At 35.6% G+C, this 21,991-nt stretch overlaps 1 pseudogene; it reads left to right on the plus strand.

Annotated features, from left to right (window-relative positions):
- Positions 1–822: 822 nt before the first annotated feature.
- LOC123950393 lies at positions 823–1,499 on the plus strand (annotated as a pseudogene).
- Positions 1,500–21,991: the final 20,492 nt, after the last annotated feature.

The raw sequence follows: 21,991 nt of genomic DNA on the forward strand, positions 1-21,991 counted from the left end.
AAAGGGGTGCAGCGTGTGTCCAGAACCCCACATACTGCCTTCCTGCCATTGCATGCAGGCTCAAATGACCACCAGTAAAGGTGCCGAAGAACCAACAGGCTGTGAATAAACCAGTTCAGCATACTCTTTTTCCTGGGCATCTGAATTATTACCTAAGCAACTCAGGGTTGAAGGAAAAAAATGGATAAAATGGATTCTTCTAAAAATTGGACCCCTTAAGAGATTGTCCATTAATCTGTACTACCTAGATCTTGGGCGAGATCCAAGCTATTGTCCTCTCTGAGGCCAAATTGCTTTTTAGCTATTCTTTTGACTCTGTGGACCATATTTTCAACAAGTTTCTCTTTTAAGTAATTTCACTAGCATTTCTGTTTTGTTCAATTTAAAACAGTAGCAATAAATATCATATGTATCACCAGGGTATTTTTTTTTTTATTCTTTTCCATTTTATTTATTTTTTCAGCGTAACAGTATTCATTCTTTTTGCACAACACCCAGTGCTCCATGCAAAACGTGCCCTCCCCATTACCCACCACCTGTTCCCCCAACCTCCCACCCCTGACCCTTCAAAACCCTCAGGTTGTTTTTCAGAGTCCATAGTCTCTTATGGTTCGCCTCCCCTCCCCAATGTCCATAGCCCGCTCCCCCTCCAGGGTATTTTTTTAATGGTAACTTTAGTCTCAACGACAATTGGAGAGTAAGCTGTTAAGAATTTTAAGTCAAACTGTTCATCCTGGGAATAAAGTGTAGGAGAGCTAAAATTGTCCTTTTCCCAAAAAACAATCACACGTGGCTTTTTCTATGCCTAGCACAGCCATAGTTTGTGGGCCCAAGAAACATCTGAAGTGTGTAGCAGCTCCAAAGCACTAGATGATGGATAAAATAACCAGTGTGTTTGCTCCTTATCCATCTGCTAGTCCCCTTAAGTTGAAAGAATGTCTCCCCTTCATCATTCTTCTAGAGAACAGACTTGAGCATGCCCTGACAGATGAAGTAAAGAAGATCTATGTGCAACAGTTTACTAAGATTGATGGCAAGGTCCGAACTGATATAACCCACCATGATGGTTTTATGGATGCCATCAGAATTGACGAGACTGTAGAAAATTTCCACTGAACTATGATGCCAAGTGTTACCTTATTGTGCATCATATTACATTTGAGAAGGCTACGTATAAGTTGTGAAAGGTACAAAAGGAGTCCCTCATCTGGTGATTGATTCACTGTTCAGATTGATTTTGATACTGGCAAAATGACCAGTTTCATCAAGTTTGACATTGGGAACCTGTGTATGGTGACTGGAGGTGCTAACCTGGGAAGAACTTGTATGATCTCCAACAGAGAGACATTCTATTCTCTGAATGTGTTTCATGTGAAAGACACCAATGCTCTCCGACATTTTCATTATTGGTAAACTAATGCAACAAATCATAAATTTCCTTTCCCTAAGGAAAATATATCCACCTCACCATTATTGAAGAGAGAGATAAGAGTGAGTGAAATGATTGGAAAGGTCTTTGTATTTAATTAAAGATAATACAACATGGTTTTTTAAAAGTATTTCCAATAAGTATAAAATCTGGCTGTTGTTCAAAGTGATTGTTTTATCAGCCCCAGTGACCCAGTAGCCAATGAGAAGAAACACATAGAGCCAATGACTTACTGGCCATCATATGCTCTCTGTCTGTCATCTATCTAATGAACTGAATTTTTCTGGTGGCAAAATTCATTCTAAATTTCGTTGAGCTTCTAGAGCCTGAAACTCTAAGATTAATAAGATTGAAAGACAATCTTATTCAATCTTGTTCAGAATATAAAAATTCTGACCTAAGGAAAGCAGGAAAGGCTTTTTTTTTTTTAAAGATTTTATTTATTTATTTGACAGAGACAGAGATCACAAGTAGGCAGAGAGGCAGGCGGGGGCAGTGGGGGGAAGCAGGCTCCCTACTGAGCAGAGAGCCCAATGCGGGGCTCGATCCCATGGGAATGGAAACTGCTTTACTCACTGGTGAATTTCCATCACTTAAAATAGTACAGGTAGATGAGGCAATTAATAATATCTGTTGAATTAATGAATAAATACTTCTGTAAAATTTAAGTCATGAAAATATAACAACTTAAACTTTCATGTTAAAATTAAAATATAAAAAAGTTGCGAAAGTAGTAGAGATATCCCACATATTCTCACCCATTCTCTCCCTATCAAATATGGCATCTTAAATAATTATAATACAAGATCAAAATCAGGGTATTGACATTGATATAATATATATGCATAGTTCTATATCATTTTATCAAATGTATATATTCACTGCAATCATCCTAATCAACATATGGGATTATTGCATCACCACAAAGACTTTCTTTATGTTACCCCTTAATACTTCCACACATCCTTCCACCTCTCTTTATTCCTAACCCCCAGCAAACAGTAATCTGCTTGCATCTGTGTAATTTTTATAATATAGAGGAGATTATGGAAATTAAAACATAGATCATGTGACCCTTTGAGACTGGCATTTTTCACTGAGCGTAATGTCCATGAGAGCCATCCAAGTTATTGTGTGTATCAATATTTCATTTCTTTTTTATTGCTAAGTAATAGTCCATGGATACGGATGTGCCATAGTTTAACCATTTGCCTACTAGGGGATGTTTTGGATGTTTCTGGTTTTAGATATTAATAAAGAAAGGTCATTTTTGAAAGTGAGAGTACAGAGTTTTGTGTGGGCATAAGTTTTTGGGTTTTGGATAAATGTCCAGAAGTCCAATGACTGAGTTTATTTTATTTTCATTCTTACTGGCAATGAATGAATATAGATTCAGTTTTCCTGTATTGTCCTCAGTATTTATCTGGTGAAAATTATGCATAGTCACCAGAATCTATGTATGTTTTAATAGTTGTGTGATATCTCTTTTCCCCAATGATTAGTGATGTTGAACATATTTTCATATAATTATTTGTCATTTTGTTAATTATCTATTTTCTAATTGGATGGTTTTTGTTGGTTTCTTTCTAATTGTTGGATTTGGGGAGTTCTTTACATATTTTAGATATGAGTCCTTTCCCATCTATGTAGTTGACAAATATTTTCTTCCCAGTTTGTCTATTAATTCACATAACAGGATTTTTTCAGTTATGATAATCTAATTAATTGATTTTTTTTCTGACAGGTCTCAGAACATTTCATCATGACTTAAGGCCTGAAAATTTCCTATTTAAGTTCTTAAAGTTTTATAATTTTATATTTTGCATTTAAGTTTATAATACATTTTAAATTAATTTTATATAAGATATGAATTTAGACATTGTATAAGGTGTGAGGTCCACTTTTTTGTTTGCTTATTTATAGAAGCTCAGTTTTTCCAGCACTACTTGTTGGAAAGGCTATCCATCTTTTCTCATGAATTGTCTTTGTTCCACCATGAAAAATTTATTGGGCATTTTTGTATGAATCTGTTTCTGGATTCTCTCTTCTGTTCTATTCTTCTATATGTCCATCCCTTCAAAAATGGCACATAGCTTGGAAATTATAGCTATACAATAAGTCTTGAATTCAAGTAGAATAATTCCTCCCACTTTCTTTTTCAGAATTATTTTAGTTGTTCTAGTTATTTTGCCTTTCCATACAATTTTAAAATAATCTCATTTATATTTACAAAAACCCTTATGGAGATTTGATAGGCACTGCATCCAACATGCATATCAATTTGGAGAGAATTGGCTATATTCAGTCTTCCAAGCCATGGAAATCAAATGTCCCTCATTTATTTGGATTTTATATTGATTTTTTTCCATCAGTATGTTTTTGTCTGCTGCATAAGAATCCTGTACGTGTTTTATTAGATTTACACCTAGGCATTTCAGTTTTTGAACTATTGTAAATGGTAGTATTTTTTTAATTTGGGTTTCTATATATTTGTTGCTGTGATATAGAAATGTAGCCGACTTTTTTTGTTTATATTGTTTCTTGTGAACTTTCTGAGCTCATTGAATCCTGGAATTATTTATAGATTATTTAAGATGTTCTACATAAACTATCAAGTCATCTGTATATACAGAGAGAATTAATAATTAATCAATTAATGTCCTAACTGCATGCTTTGCATGCTCTGTTGTTGTTGTTTTGGCTTTTTAATTTGTTGGCCAGAACTGGTACAATAGTGAATAGAAGTGGTGAGAGCAGATATACTTGTCTTGTTCCTGATTTTATGGGGAGAACATTCAGTAATTGGAAATTAAGTATGGTATGACCTGTAGCTATTTTTTGAGAAGTATTTATCAAGTTGAGGAAATATTCTAGTCAATATCATACCGGAAGCCATGGGCTAAAAATCTATACTGATTTGAAAGGAAAACAAACAGATTTGAAGGGAAGAAATAAAACTGCTTTTATTCACCAAGGAGAACAAATGTGTATGTAGAAAACTCCAATGAATTCATATAAGTACTCTTTGAATTAACCAGTGAGTATAACAAAGTTGCAGGATAAAGGACATTATACAAAACTCCATTGTTTTCCTGTACACAGGTGTTGAACAAATGAAATTTGAAATAAAAAAAACCATTTAGAATAATGCCAAATTTGAAATACTTAAGTATAAATATATCAAAATTTATATCTGCTATATTTGCATAAAACTACAAAACTGATAAAGCTATCATAGATGATGTCTATATATGGAGAAATACCCCATATTCATGGACTGGAGGAGTTAATATTGATAAAATTCTTCCACTTTGATCCATAGAATAAGTGAAATCTCAAAGAAAATCCCTACAAGCTATTTTCTACATATAAACAAACTGAATCTGAAATTTATATGGAAAGGCAAAGAACCCAGAATAGCAACACAATGCTGGAAATGAAGAAGACAGTTGGAGGACTCACAGTAACCAATGTCAAGACATACTATAACACTACAGTAATCGAGATAGAGTGGTAATGTTGAAATAATACATGCTTAAATTAATAGAATCTAACAAACAGACCCAAACAAATATATTCAAATGATTTTTTACACAGGTAGCAAAGGCAATTCAGGGGAGAAAAGATAGTCATTTTCAAATGGTGCTGGAACTACCAGAGATCCACATGCAAAAAAAAAAAAAAAAAAAAAAAAAAAAAAAAGGAAAAGAAAGAAAAAAGAACAAGAAGAAAAAGGAAAAGAACTTAGACACAGCTTTGGCACATTCTATAAAAATTAACTGAAAATGGATTACAGATGTAAATGTAAAATATGTAAAATTAAATATTTTAGAAAAAACTTAAAATCTAAATGACGTTGGATGTGGTTGTGAGTTGTTAGAATAAAAAATCACTACTAATTAAATACGGAATTGCTAATTTAGACTTTATTGGATTTAAAAATTCATATCCATCTAAGACACTGTTATGAGAATAAGAAGATAAGTCACAGCCTAGGAGAAAATATTAGCAAAATATACATTTAGAACAGTAACTGAAATATATTATTTATATATATATGTGCATATATATATGTATATATATATATATATATGTATATATATACATACATACATACATACACCCAACAGGAAGAAAACACGCAAACCAGTTCAATAAATGGGCAAAATATCTGAACAGACACTTCACCAAAGATGATATGCAGATGCCAAGCATTTGAAAACAATGCTCAATATCATTTGTCACTATGGAAATACACATGGAAAGAACAATGAGATATCATAATATGCTTATTGGAATGGCTTAAATCTCACACTTGGCAATAATAGTTGCTGGCAAAGATCTAGAACAACGAGAATTTTCATTCCTGGTGGAACTCTCATTTCTGGTAAAATGCAAAATAGGACAACCACTTTGGAAAACAGTTTGACAGTTTCTTACATGATGAAACACAGTTACAAACCAGAAATTGTGCTCTTACGTTTCTACCTAATTGGTCTGAAAATTTATCCTCATACCAAAATCTTATAGACAACTGTTTACAGGTTTTATTCAAAATGGTTTTCAGAATACAAAACAAACAAAATCGAAATGGTTTTCAGTGACTAAATGGGTAAACAACCTGGGATAGAATACATTTTACTGACGTATTAGAATATATTTTAGTAATAAAAAGAAATGAGCTACCAAGCCATCAAAAACACAGATGAAACCTGAAAGCATATTGCTAAACTAAAGAAATCAGAAAGAAAAGCCTTATAATGCATAATTTATGTAATATAGTATGTACAGTAGGTAATACCTTGTGTATACTGTATGATTTCATTTATGTAACATTCTGGGAGAAATAAAACTATAGAAACAATAAACATATCGGTGGTTACCAGGGCTTGGGGAGGAAGGATAGCTGAAGAGATGAGACATAAGAAACTTTTTAAGTTAGCGACACTATTTTGTATGGTAACATACCACAGGGCACACGACCCTAGGCATTTGTCAGAACTTAAAGAACTTCACAGCAAAAATACTGAACTTTAAGTTATGCATATTTAAAATGCCACTTAGCCGGAGATTCCAGAATGAAAGCCACGTGACAAAAATATGGAATTATATTACAAAAGCATCAAATAACTTCCCTGAAGAGGTTAGGGGGAAAGATACTAAGTGATTTTGGAAATGAATGGAGACCAAAACAAAGACCGAAGAAAATGTATATATAGCACTGAACTTAATTTCGTAAAGGTGTTTCCCATGGAGTTATCAGTTAGCATTTTTGAAAACACTGTATATATATGTATATATATATACATATATATACACACATACATGTGTATATATATGTATACTGGAAATGAACAATTAACTAATGGAAGTCGAATGGTGGGAATAAATTTTCTCATGCTAGAGTAGAAGTTACAGATGAGGCAAGGGAGGAAGCTAGAATGAGCCATGTGTTAGTGAGTTAGAGTTGGAGATATCAGCATTAATATGTTTAGCTTAATATAAATAAAGATATATACATATAGAAATATTTATAGATTTGCAAAGTACATGAAGTAGTATGAACACATATATTCCCTTGCTCTTCCAGCTAAAAGGGCTTTTAGCAATTATAAGTCAGGAGCAACGAACATACCTGGTGCCCACATCTTTGCTTCTAATGCCATTCTCAACAAAACAAACTGGGAATTTGGAGAAATAGCTGGTTCTAGGGCTAAGTCAGAGAATCTACAGGGTGAGCCTGTTCATATTGCAGTGCCCAAAAATGAGGTGCTTAAAAAATAATTGAATGGCGATATGTCAAAGGGACGTAGGAGCTAAAGGAAAGAGCTGGAACAATTTTAGAAACAAAATAATTTAGTGTTGGATTATAGCCAATGTAAAAATAAATAGCTGTAAGTTTAGACCAATTATTTAATTATTTGGAAAAATAAATAAAAGGGAGAAAATAAATCTCCTATGCAGAAGAATTCTGAATAATTTATGTGGATACTCTGCCCTCAAGGAGACCCTCTCACTTACTTCCTACAGCTTAAGTGTAGGCTCCACATAGTGACTATTTTTCTAAACAGTACAGTATAGAACGGAATAAAAGAGTAACTTTACTACAGAGAGATCTGACAAACTATACATCAGTCAGGAGATCAAGATTAACTCAACAAGGGTAAGTCAAGTCAATATTACATACCCTTGATATGTCATCATGCAAATGACACTTTATCTTTGTGGTCTTATTCCCCCAAATACTGCAACCTAATCATGAGAACAACAACAGACAAGTCCTAATTGAGGGACATTCTACAAAATATCCAATCACTATTTCTCAAAACTGTGAGGTCATCAAAAATAAGGAAAATCCTAGAATTGTATGAGGACCGATGGTAGCTACACCTGTGGGGAGCATAGCATGACATACAGAGAAGCTGAATCACTATTTGTGTCCCTGAAATTAATGTAATATTGTATGTCAACTATACCTAAAGTTAAAAATATTAAAAATAAAATAAGTTAAATTTTAAAAACAAGGAAAGCATAAGGAGGCATGATTATGTGAGCAAACATGATGAACCTTATGTAACAGAAGAGGACACAAAGTAAAATACTAGGGAAATATGAATAAAGAATAGACTTTAGTGAGTAAAAATGCATCAATATTGGTTCATAATTTATGACCAAGATCTAACACTAATGTAATGTATTAATAATAGGGAAAACTGGATGTAAGTATGTGGGAACTCTGTATTCTCTTTGCAAGTTTTACAGAAATATAAAACTATTCTTCAAAATTGTATTTAAAAATTTCTCTTCCAAAACTCAAATAAATGAAGCTTTAAAAAAGTACTTATGTGTCTTATAGGCAGCACAATAATTAAGAATTGAACTTTTTATCTTTGAATTGTATATTCATATTTTTTCCATCAACATGTGACTTAGAGCTCCCTGTCCATTCAGCCAACTCATTTGCTTATGCAAACCATGTTGTCACCTTCAACTTGTATTTATAACTAATGGAAAAGTAAATCGAAATCTCTGAGCCAAAAATTTCTAGGAGGAATATAAAGAGAAATAGAAAAAAATCTATAAATTTTAGGGTACCAAACTGTAATCAGTTTCCTTAGATGGTAATCAACTTCCAAGGTAGAAATATTTCCCAAGTGGTAAAATTTGAAGATAAAATCTACAACAGTAAAATTTTACAGATTAATGTTAAATATATATTAGAAAAAAGATTTTTAAAATATTGGTGTTTTCAACCATGTTAGATAGGTAAGTACGATGAAAGCTATCTTCAACTCTGTTCTCAGTATATATGCTGTGACATCACCATATTTGTGAAATGACTGCTAATCAGAACAACCCTGATGTGATATTTTAGAAGACTATTTTATGCTGTCAGTAATTGAAGATGGATTCACTGCAACAAAGTGCATTGTACACCATAGTTAGATCCAATTTCTAAGCTTTAACAATGTATTCATAGATGAGAAGCTGTGTGATAAGTCTCTAAATATGACGGCACTGTAGTCAGTCTGATGGTTTTAGTCTTCTTAATGCAGTGAAGGCCAAGGTCAAGAAAACATTGCTCTCCATTTGAAACCAGTAAAAATAAATAGCAAATGGTTAGGATTCACCATCTGCAGGAAGAATTCTCCTTAAACAGTGATGTGTATATCTATTGTTAAGGAGATGGGGAACAACCAAGTCCAATCTTTATGATGACAGCCTGTGATATAAAGTAAAATGAAACTAAAGGAAGGTACAACCTAATCCATGCACCCATCACAGCCCAGTTTGGAGCCCAGTTCCTGGTATGAATTTTTTTTGGACCATGTAGCATTGATGGTATTTGACAATTTTGATGACAAAAGGGGAAAATTTGGGTAGTTTAACCTAATGTAGTCAAACTTCAAGAGTGGTGGGGGACCAAAGAATAAGAACATTATCACTAATTTTCTTAGGAAAACCGATACTCTGGGTTTTGCTGACTATAGCAGTTATTTCTATAGCAATATTCCTAAATGGGAGAAGACTGTGCATTAGAATACCACACAACTTCTTGGAACTGTTCTAGAAAATTCCATCTTCTTTGTAATTTGGTGCTCAGTGGTAATATTTGGATCTATAATTTGGCCTCCTCAGGAGACTTGCCCTTTAAAAATGGCTTGAGAAGTTACCACCTCTGGTTTTTAAACCAGATGTGACTGTTATGTTGAAATGTTAATGTGGGATCCTGGATTATTTACAAGTTCCTTGAGAATTTGTTTACATGGGTCAGTACTTCTAAAACTAATCAATTATATGCATATTGAGCTGCCCTGTTTTCAAGAAACTGTATTGGGCATGACAAATAAAAAAATGTGGACTCATAAAACCCAAAGGGCTCATGATACAGAGAGAGATAAATATAAGTAAATAAGTTTAATACAAGTTCAAGAATTATGGGAGTCTAGAAGAGAAGGTGAATAATTCTGAATGTTGGACCTGGAGACAATTTCCCAGAAAAAAATGAGAATGGGCTGGACTTTATGCTCATAGAGATTTATCACGTAGAGAATGGCTAATGGAATTGGTAAATTAGAAGATGGACATAGCAGTAGAACATAACAAGATAGTAGATGATGTGTTTGGGGGAAGGCATGACTTTGGTGTGAGGATCTATTAAGACCTATGATCAGAGGATAGAAAGGTGACTTTTAGGTAGAGGAAGCAGTGTCTTTAACAGCTTGCTTACTATTTCTGTAGATCTACTCATCTACCACCTTTTTTTCTCCAAACAAAACCCATGAGTAACATTCTCTCATCAGTGTTATTTGCCTCTCATTATTGATACTGATCTTCATTGTGGGAAAGAGAAGTTACTGGGATGGGGATGGGGGATTATAACCATAATTGCAAAGTGTGTTTTATCATGGTTCAATGAACAAAGTCTCCAGGAGCATTCCTGGAGCCCAAGAAGGTCAGATTAATTAATTGTGCTGCAACAGCAGGGAGTATGTTCAGAGCAAATTTGGGGGTCACCATGAAGGGGGTTAAGGATAGACTTTTTATGGCACTTGGACTTATGTCTTGTGAGTTTAGGGAGGAGTTAGGGTAACCATAGTCAGTTCTGAACAGGATGCTGTAAGTACCAGGGGCTAGTTTCTGACTCAGGATCCCTGAGGTGGGAAGATGGAACCTGGGTTAGAGTTGTAATGAAAGAGAAGCAGTGATCACTACCACTGGTCAGAGGAGGGGAATGTATGATCATGTTTATAGTACTGGCATGGTCTGGTCTTAGTTTGAGCATTGTTTGTGCTCTCATGAGAATGTTGCAGTCAGGTCTTCGGGAGGCCTATCCTTATTCTTGCTGACTATCAGCAGGGCTGGTTTTCACTTTCAGTTCATTGTGTGCCCAGCTTCTCACCATCTTTATTCTTGATTGAATATCTGCTTAGAGCATATCAAAATTGTCTAGTTTGTTGTCATTGAGCAAGAACGTGATATGTCTAGATCATTAAAAAAAAACGTGTGGTTACTTTGTAAGGGATGTGTTGGAAAGGCAATGCTCTGAAGACATGGAAACTAGTTAGAAGGCTATTCCAAAAATGTAGGTAAAAATTATGGGAGTCTTGGCTTAGACAATGAAATTAGAAAAACTAGAGTCATGAGACACACAGCAGAATCCATGACTCACTAGCCAATTGATGTGGGCCATGCAGGGTAGGTTTGAAAGCATTCTGCAAGAAGTGTATTGAATACACATATATAATTAGTTCCTAATTTCAAAATACTCATGATATTACATGCTTTTGTATATGCATTGTGGTTATTATATAGTGATTGGTGAAGACGAGTAAAATATAATCTTTGCTTTTGTTCAATTCATTATCAAGAGTGGTGTATGGATACCTACAATAGACGATGAAAATAAATGATGTCAAGAAGGATTATACAAACCTACAAACAGTGGGGAATTAGGAATTACTCTAAGGAAGTAATCTGGCATTTGGGACTTGAAGTACAAAAAGGAGAGGATAGAAGATGAAACAATATTGTGAAGTAGTAGGTGGCAGTGGTTAAGCACTGGATTTTCAGTTTTGGCTTAGGTCGTGATCTCAGGGTTCTGGGATCCAGCTGCACATTGTGCACTCCACTCAGCAGGGAATCTGCTTTTCTCCCTCTCCATCTGCCCCTTCCCCTGCTCACTCTCTCTCTTCCCCCTCTCATTAAATAAATAAACAAATAAATCTATCTTTTAAAAAATACTGTGAAGGTGTAAGTGAATAGCTAATGCCACCAAGATTCACATATGAGTATATAAATATGAGGAACTAATGGTAGGTAACTAGGAATGCTAGCGTAGAGTGAACAGGTATAGCCAGGTCTTGGGAAAAATGGGTTAGGATGTGAGTCCATGCTAAGGAAATGTAAGGGTAAATTGTAAGCAACTGAGAGCCATAAGCAAGATCAATACAATGAGCAAAAGTATCTCATTATTTTGTGTTTTTATATTATCAGTAATTAAATATAAATTGGCCGTGGGAAAAACCCATAATAGTCAACTAATTTATAGTTTAACTTATGCAGAGCCACACCTCTAGTCTTCTGGGTATATTAAACTCTGTTCGTTTTTGTTTATAAAGACCTCCGCTGGAACAGATTATAATCATTTAAAATCTGGATCTAGTGTTAACAACCTTCCTTGCCAGGATCCTTTTTTTTTTTTCCCCCTCTTCCCTTCCTAGAAGGGTAGTGCTTTCTTCTCAGGCTTGCTGGTTCCTGCATTGTGTTAATCGTGGCACCCTGATCATTGTTCTCCAAAGCCACAATCATCACCACAATCTTAGGCTCACTGGAGGCCGACAGTTTCATTTTCTTTAAACAAACCAGGAAACTACACTCTGGGAATGCATTCCCTGCCACTGCAATATTGTGTGCCCTCCATTTTGGTTTTTCTGAAAAGCTTCTTGTCAGATTCTTCGTGACTAGACAGATGATAAATAAGTTCTCTACGTCCTGATATGCTACACGTAGAGCTGAAGAACATTTCCCCTTTGGTATTTTAGAATCCCAGTGAAAGGCTCACAAGTAATAAAGACCAGGTAGGACTCATTGCCTGAGAATGGTGACAGATAAAAAAGGGCACGTTAATGATCAAATCCAGATGCGGTGCTCAGCTGGAAGAATTGCCACTGGCACCCGACATTCACTTGGAAAGGTCATCATGTTCAGAGTATTCCAGCAAACACAGATCAAGCGGACTTCCGTGGTTTCACTCTGTGGTCAAGACCCTCTAGAGGCTGTGTGTAGTCAGTTTCAGTGACTTGTTTTGTGGCATTTAACATCTCTGTTCTTTCTTTCCCCTTTCCTTCCCACAGCCCTCCCTCCACACCCGCCTTAGGCCCCTCCACTACCCTGATTCCTGAAACTACACTCTGTCTTTCAGAGGTAATCTGGATAGAAATCCTCCACTCCCATTCTCCGAGTCTCTCTCGTCCATGGAGCTTCCTTTACTTCAGACTGCTGATGTAAAAAGAATCCTTTCTAGTTTTTGTTTAGTTTTTTATGTAATCAACTTTATTATTTGTCTTATTAATTGTTCTAGAGTCACCTGACTTTTCTACCAAATCTCATTTTAATCTCACAATGTCTTTAGTTTAGACCTTACATTACATTGTATGAATGCATGTATATTTATGTCTATATGTGGCATAAATATGTACTAATGTAAATATATAGTTATATGTATAAAGTTAGCTTTCCTTATTCAGTTGATTCCTCTTTCAAACATTTTAGCATCATGGATTTCAAAGTAAAACAGATCTAATTTGCAACTCTGCTTTACATCTGTATGCTGCTCATGTGCCTTTCTGACTTCAGGTTATGAATATCTAACATTGTGATAATCTAATAACTATTCTAATTCGTGAAAAATGCCTTGTATAGTGTTTTACATGTAGAAGTCCTCAGCAAACATTTGTCCCCTTCCTGTCATCTTAAACACACACACACACACACACACACATACACACACACACACACACACACACACACACACACACACACATACACCAGAAGGAGAGAGAAGTAGGAGGTAGGGGAGGGATGGAGGAGAAAAGAATGATCTTACAAGTTAAATATGTTATTGGAACAAAACTGCAAAAGCAGAAATAAATCACCATATCCTCAAGAAATAGGTGTAGAAGAAATTTAGACAAGCAGTGATGGCACTACTAACAAGAAAATTACCTAGGCTAACTTGTACTGCTGTTACCCTCCACCAAGACAGTTCATCAGGAATTAAGTACACAGTCTCAACACACATCACCTCCATCACCCCTTTCAGGTCCTGGGAATCTTTCCCTGCTCCCTTGCTCTGGCCACACTTTTGGTCTTCCTCACAGCCCTCCAAACTTTCCAGGTAGATTCTTTCTTCAGGAATTTGCATTGTTTTCTTCTTTCTAACTGAATTCCCTTCCCCATGGAGTAGACTAATATAATTCCTCACCTGCTTCAGATCTTTGCTCAAATGTTCTCTTCCTAGCTAGGCTCTTCTTGAACACATGGAAATTATGAGGCACCTTCCAACCATTATCACTCTTGGAAACCCTCATCATGGGAAATAGTTTCCCATAATTCTTTTTGCAATCTGACTCTACTTATCTATATGCCTACTCCATCCTCTCAACCCAAACTAGAATGTCATCTCCATGGGTTTAGTAGATGAACTGCAAAATACTGATGGAATAAATGGATGAATGATTTTTCACATCTATGAGAATACTAAATGGTTTAAGAGTAAAATCTTGATAAGTTATAGGCTTGGAAGATACTTAACAATTTAACTCAGGAAATCACCCAACTGCCCATTATATCCCCCAGTGGGAGATAGATCCTGGAGATTATTCCCTCAACCAAAATGGATAGACTCAGTATGAAGCCTGATATAATCATCCTTCATTTTCCTTCTTATGGTGACCATCTCATCACAGGTTGGCAGGGACTTTCTTGGTTTTAGCACCAAAAGCACTTCATCTAATCTAGCATCAACAGACTCTATTAGTTCCAGGCAAACTTGGATGGTTGGTTATCAGACATCCAACTCAGCACCAAATGTATAAATACTGCCCAGTAAATGCCCCTTGAATCTATACCCGTTTGTCCATCTCTTTGTTTCTATACTAGTTATACCTATGTTCTATTATGTCTCACTTAGCCTCCTAACTGTTCTAAGTAAAGTCACCCTGAATGTCCTCTGCTTGTCCACTGCCCAGCACAAAACTATTTCCAGTCATACTACTTCTCCTGCTTATAATTCTTCAATGTCTCCTAATGCTCCCAGAAAGATAGTGGAATATAATATGCCTTGCATGATCCAGTCCCTAACTTCTTTGCCAGTCTCATTCCACACTGATCAATCAACTCCACTAAACAGGGTTTTCTCAGGCCCTAATCTTTGTCATGCTCCCTTCTACCATAGAGCTTTAGTACATGCAGTGCCCTTCATGTAGACTGTTCTTTTCCCTCTGCTTAGCCTCATCCCTCCTTCTCATCTTCCAAACCTACTTCAAGCATCCCTAACTCAGGGAAACATGGCAGACTTGCAGGAGTCGGTCAGGTCATTCACATATGAAACGATGTTCTTTTTTCTTTTCTGATAGCCATTGTCACAGACACAGTTTATTTGCATGCGATCATTTGACTAATATCTGTCTTCTCTACTGGTCTGTATGCACCACTGTTGAATCTGTATACTTCATCCATCTCCTCCCTTGACACATAGTAGGCTCTCAAAATATGAGGCACCTGACTGGCTCAGGTGGTGGAGTACGTGACCCTTGATCTCAGGGTCATGAGTTTAAGCCTCATGTTGGACATAGAGATTCCTTAAAAAAAAAAAAAGAAAGAAAGAAAGAAAGAAATATTCTTGAATAAATAAATGAATTAAGAAATCCAGAATACCAAGGCAATTTGGATAAAATACAAAGCCCTGTAATCATGTAATACAAAATATCTCTGAACATAAGAAAGTAGTCCCAGGTATTTAGCAGAAGGTATACTGGCAAAAGTAACATATCTCAATTGATACAGACTTTACAATAATGAATAATGAATGAGAATTATCTACAATTAACAGAATTGTGTAAGAGAAAATCTGCTGCTCAGAATTTACAAACTAAGATAAATAGTTCCTAGACAGTGAAAAAAAAAAAAGATACAGAGAAAGAAACAGAGTGATAAAGAGACTTTGACTTTCTAGATAATACATTACAAACCATTTTCTTAGCCACATCTTATTAACAAATTCACAAATTCATGTGTGAGATGAGAGTAATTTAAAATTATGATACACAATCTTATTTAATTCCCTTTCCTTGAGTGTGGATCTGTAACTTGCTTTTAACCAACATAACATGGCAAAAGTGAAGAGATTTTGCAGATTTAATTCAGGCCCCTAGTTAACTTTTAGTCTACAAAAAGGGAAATTACCTTAGGTATCCCTGACCTAACCACACAATTCTTTAAAAAAGAATTTTGAAGTTGGATATAGAAGAAGTCAGAGATTCTCCTGTTAGTACTACAGAAACAAAACTACCACATGAAGCACCTATGAGAGGTCATGTGGCGGGCAACTGCAGATGACCCCTACCTGCTGAGAGTCTCAGTCCTATAACCACGAAAAATTAAGTAATTAAATAAGGATTCATTGAACTCCATGAAATGGCCCTTATTTCATGTATCAAAAATGGTCAAATCCCAGAAATTTCACATTGTTCAACCTATATACACAATGTATTTTAAATAATATGGCTGGTGATCTGTATTAGTTATTTGTTGTTGCATAATTAATTACAATCAATTAGTGGCTTAGGCACCCATTTACGATCTCAGGATTTCTGTAGGTCAGAGGTCAAGGAAAAATCTAACTGGGTTCTCTGCTCAGAGTCTCACAGACTGATGTCCATATATTAAGGGGCCTGAGTTCCTGATCTGGAGCTCAGGGCTCTCCTCCAACTCCCCTGAATCTATATATGATTACTACCCCAGAGATTTCTAACGTATTATTTTCTTCATTATAAATTACTTTGAGGAGCCGGTTTAGACAGATGCATGAGTTAAGAGGACTTTATCTGATTATAATAGATGATATATTATCTAGCCTACCTAGGCAAAATAAATAGCATCCATTAATGAAGACATACTCCAGTAGAAATGAATTATTTGTTATTTACTGACATTACGTATTCAATAAAGATATTGAAACAATGAACTGGGTCATTTCATAAAGTATCTGAATTTCTCTTGGTAAAAGAGCTAGCTAAATATATTTAGTATTGTCTGGAAGACATTCTGATACATAAATCTCAACAATTTAACTCTCCCTACATAAAAATTCATGTTGGCCATAGTTTATAGATAGCTAAAAAACTAAATTGGAGGCTGCCTGCCTAATATCATGCTTCATTGATCTTTTATATGGAGGCAATGTGTTTTTATATAAACTTATATGCCATGAACACAACTAACCTGGAATACATGAGGATAAGGGAATCCATTAAATAAGAATATCTTAGCCCCTTCTTAAACATCTGGCAGAAAAAACAGATGATTAGAGTGTTCCAAGTTAATTTACTTTTGGAACTATTCTTTGACATTATATATGAAATACATAAAAAGAGACTGATTGCTTAGTAAGGGTAGCTATACCTAACTAAAGAAGTAATTTAGTTTTGATTTCTTTTTAGGTGAGTATTCAGAAAGATAGTCAAATGTAAAACAAGTTTAATTGTTTTAAAAAAAGCATGATAAAATACTATAGAAATATAGGGATCATTTTATGTGGAAGCATGACATTTTCTCTTGTTCCAAGGAGACATGTAAAAATAAGAATTATCATATTTATTCATTTTGTTTCATTTCCTTTTCCTCCTTCCCTCCCTCCCTCCCTCTCTTCCTTCTTTTCAAGTAATTATTGAGCCTCTACTCTGTGCTAGTGTGCTGGGGGAATAGTGAACAAAACAGACAGAGTCCCAGCCCTTACATAGTATGTGTTTGATAGGAGAAAGACAATTGAAAACAGTAAATATATAATATAACGCTGAAAATAAGTAATATGAACTTAAACAGTTAGGGGCTTTGGGATGGTGGGGGTTGCTATTTTAGACACTGAAAGCATTACCTGTTGGAACTTTTGGGGGATGAAAGGAAGGGCACTTTGTTTCTATTTTCTTTTGTTTTTTAATATACTGAGCTAGGAAGGGTGAGGTCCCTCTCTGGGCTACACCACGGATGTTGTCTTCTCTCTTCTGAGCTCTTCAGGTTTTCCTTTGTACCTTCTCTTGTGAGTAAGGAGCCTCGAAGCTCCAGAGATCCAAAAGCAGTACAGTGCCATCGGCCAACATAGCTCTACCAGTCCCACCAGGATTGCATGTGTTGAAGAGAGCAAAACATTAGAAAGTTTCTTCATGGAGTGAGGACAAAGGGGAGAATGCAGTGATGTTGCTAAAGGTGCACTTTGAGACAGCCAAGGAGTGCCTGGTGACAGGGAGAGGAGGGGAGGCCATTTGGAGGGGACCATTGGAGGACTCAGGGGAAGAAATCTGAAAGGACTCCAAAGACTAATTTTTCCTACCTTGCACTGGAGCCTACTAGTGATGATAGTCTTCTCAATATCTGAAAGGTATCACAGGTCACTGGATTCACTACACACAAAACCTTAAGATGGTGCATCTGTGCATTCATGTGAATGGCATGTATATCATTTCCAGGTGTCACACTCGCCATACTTGGAAAACCTGATTAGCATGGAAGGAACATTAGGTTTTATGATATTTATTTATTAATTTGAGAAAGAGAGAGAATGAGCAGAAAAGGAGGAGAGGGAGAAGCAGGCTTCCCACTGAGCAGGTAGCCTGACATGGGGCTTGATCCCAGGACTGTGGGATCATGACCTGAGCCAAAGGCAGATGCCCAACTGACTGAGCCACCCAGCTGACCCAAGAACACTAGGTTTTAGCTACAGGAAGTGTGGTTTGATTTCTTGTCCCATAATTTATACACTCTGTGATCTAGGACAGGTCACATAAACCTCTTGTTTTGATTTTATATTATCAGACAATAAATGGTCATTATTATGTGCTTTTTGTGAGTAATAGCAAACACATTTGTGGACTGAACATATTCTCTGTCTAATTTCTCTCACGGTCCTTTTATTTTTTCCTACCTTTCTGATCCTGTTGTGTCTTATTTACTTCATCTTTTTTTGGGGGGGTGCCACTTTGGGCTAGCCATATTTTTAATAAATAGTAATTGAGGGTTTTGCTTTATGATTGAATTTGTGTGTTCTAAACTTTTAACATGATGTTTAAGCCAAATAGTTACAATATTTTAAAATCACTGATAAGCTTAATCATCTGTTTTTCTCATTCAATTTTTCTTTTGTTTTATTGTAATTTACTTATCATCCTTTCCTCTGTTTCTTTTTCTGCATCACTCAATTTCTTTTTTTTTTTTAAGATTTTATTTATTCATTTGACAGACAGATCACAAGTAGGCAGAGAGGCAGGCAGAGAGAGAGGAAGGGAAGCAGGGTCCCTGCTGAGCTGAAAGCCCGATGCAGGGCTTGATCCCAAGACCCTGAGATCATGACCTGAGCCAAAGGCAGAGGCTTAACCCACTGAGCCACCAAGGCATCCCATGCATCACTCAGTTTCTAACTTTTGCTTTATTACCATGCTAGCTCAAATATAATCTATCTTTTTATCCTTATGTAGTGTGAATAGTATGATTTTTATATGAAATAAATTATTTCTAATTTGCATTCTTATAGAAGTTTTACTTCATATTTAAAAAAAGAAAAAAGAATATGTTTAGATGTTGTTTCATTCCCAGAAAACCAAAGTGTAGTATTGGAAATTCTGAACTTAAATCTTTAAAAATGAATGAGGTATATTTTACATTTGCTTGTTTTTAAGAAGTCATGGGTGGCAATCTTTGATAAATATGAAAACAAGTATGATAATATAAATTCCCATCTTACCACCTTCTTCTAGAGCTTCTTAGACACTGTCTCCTTAATAATGCACACATATTTTTCTCAATTTATTATAATCTTTCATTGTCCTGGGAATTATTGGATGAGGTGTCTGTCTTTTTACCCTTAAAATCTGCCTCTTTTTATACACTTCCTCACAAATATGTTTTATTCTTCATACACTTCTCAGACCTGTATTGTTAATTTATATGACCTTTTGGTAATTGCAAATAGACAACACAAGACAAGCATTAACAAGATGACGAATTAGGTATAGTTTAGTGTGGATATGTTCCTTGCCTCTTAACAGCCCAAAGGCATGAAGACAATTTTCTGAGGCTAAAAGAAATGGGTCCATTTACAATTGGAGTTGTGTTCATCATTGGTGCTGCAGTTGGAAATGAAGTGTGACAGGCGGCTGTTAACTCTGGCAACTTGTCATGTACCAGCTGTTTTGTCACAACTCAAAGGGCCCACAGGCAAATTCTAAGCTGAAACAATTAAATGATAAAGAAATGGAATCACATAAAAATAACACCAAATACCAAAAGACCTTCAAGTTTCAGCAATCAATAAACAAGGTGAGTCCCCATGGGGACGTGTCCATCAAGGGAGAAATGGAGATTTATTTACCTTTATATCTTCAAGGAACAAAATCAAATGCTCTGATTCTTCATGGCAGCTTCTAGATTTTATTTCAACAAAATCCTTAGGCTAAAAAATCGATGTTTCTCTTGAAATTCCAATCAAACTGCTATAGTGCAACAAGATTATTGCAAGGATATTCCTTAAAATAAAATTTCCCCAAAGAAAAACCTAAATTATAGCCACAATATGTAATCTCTATTCTTTAAGGATTTTATTGTTAGCACATGAAAACCCTGGGCAGAACTTTAAGACATAACACTTTCAATGGAATTCATGTTCTAACATGAGTCCTATCACCTCAGAGAATATGGTGACTTTTTTTTCTGGGTCCTCCCTTTAACTTAAGCATTGAAACTGATGGAATCAGCATCATTCAGTGGGATGTTCACCACTAGTTGACTCTTAATTCACCAATTTTGAGTGAAAGATATGCTTAGCAGCTATAGGTAAGAGGGTCAATGTGCAGAGGTTACCTGTCATGCATGGAATAAATGTTTTACCTGCAATGGTCTTCCAGGGGCTCTGGAACCACTCTAGGCCCTGTAACACCTTAGTCCTTGTTGGGTCACCACCACTTCATCAGCAGTACTGTCAGCATAATACAGCTCTTTTTTAACAGTTGGAGTGGTACCCTTAGAGCAGAGTAAGCCAGGCTGGGTTCCTTCCTTGGCAATCCTAAGTGCAGACCAGGGTGAGTGTGGGACACATAGAGAAGGAAGAAGCATCAGACCAAGACATGGAGACAGGACACTGGTGAATGCTCAAGATCTGGAGTAAGATAAATCTGGGTTTGAATCCTGACTGCTCCACTACCGGCTGTGTGGCAATAGACACATCATTGAAGCTGTAGCTGTGTTTGTTCCTACACTGAGGAGAGTATACCTTCTTTTAATGTAACTGGGATTTAAGTTGCATGACCTTTATAAGATTGTTAACAGAATCTGTAAAACACAAATTTGTAAAATACAAATGTAAAACATTTGTATTGTTTGGTCTGTTTCTGCTTTTGTTCTATTTATCATCATCATCATCATCATCATCATTATCATTTTTAATTTTATGGCTTCAAAATACACAAAATCTGCTTCGATTTTTATTTCCTCCAGGAAATATTTTTTCATCACTTCCCTTTTTCATGTGAGAACTATTCTACCCTAAAGCCCTTCCATATGTACCTATGTTTGCCTTATCTGATACAACACCAACTACAGAGTATAAAGATTTTGATTTCATCAGTTTATGTGTCCCTATCATATTAACAGGGTACTTTATATGTATTAAGAGCTCAGTATTTTTTATGTATTGAATTGGTACCAGATTTGTGTATAATCTGTTATGGAACTTTAGTGGTTCCTCATGTAGTTGCAAAACCACTACTTGAAATTTGAAGTCTTTCATTACCACTTTATAACATTGTTTATGGACCTATCAATGTGTCATTATGACTTAGATTTTGTTTTGGAATCAAGATGACTAGGCTTCCCCTTATGGAATCTCAGAATGCCTAAATCTAATTTTTCCCCTAGAAAACTGAAAACATTCCTCTATGAATTACAGATTGTGTTATTATGAAGTTGAAAATAAGTTCTTGATAAAATATGCTTGGAGAGACATCACAGGGTAATTTTTTTAGGCATTCTATGAGCAAACATAAATGCTTTTATTTGGCCAATCTCTGGTAACACAGTAATATATTTGATACTTAGAATGGTGAAGGCTCTAGGAGCTTTGTTTCTCTGTTCATGATCCTATTTTCAAGGATTTGGAGGGTCTTGACATGACTTCACAAAGAATAAAACAACTCACAAGGTTGAGCTTGACCTGTGGGACGTATCTGGAACAATTTTGATTTCCAACTTGGAAAGAAAAATTGGTAAGTGATTCTTTATTTTTATCACATG

This window comes from Meles meles, chromosome 9 (assembly GCF_922984935.1).
Source record: "Meles meles chromosome 9, mMelMel3.1 paternal haplotype, whole genome shotgun sequence".
Lineage (NCBI taxonomy): Eukaryota > Metazoa > Chordata > Mammalia > Carnivora > Mustelidae > Meles > Meles meles.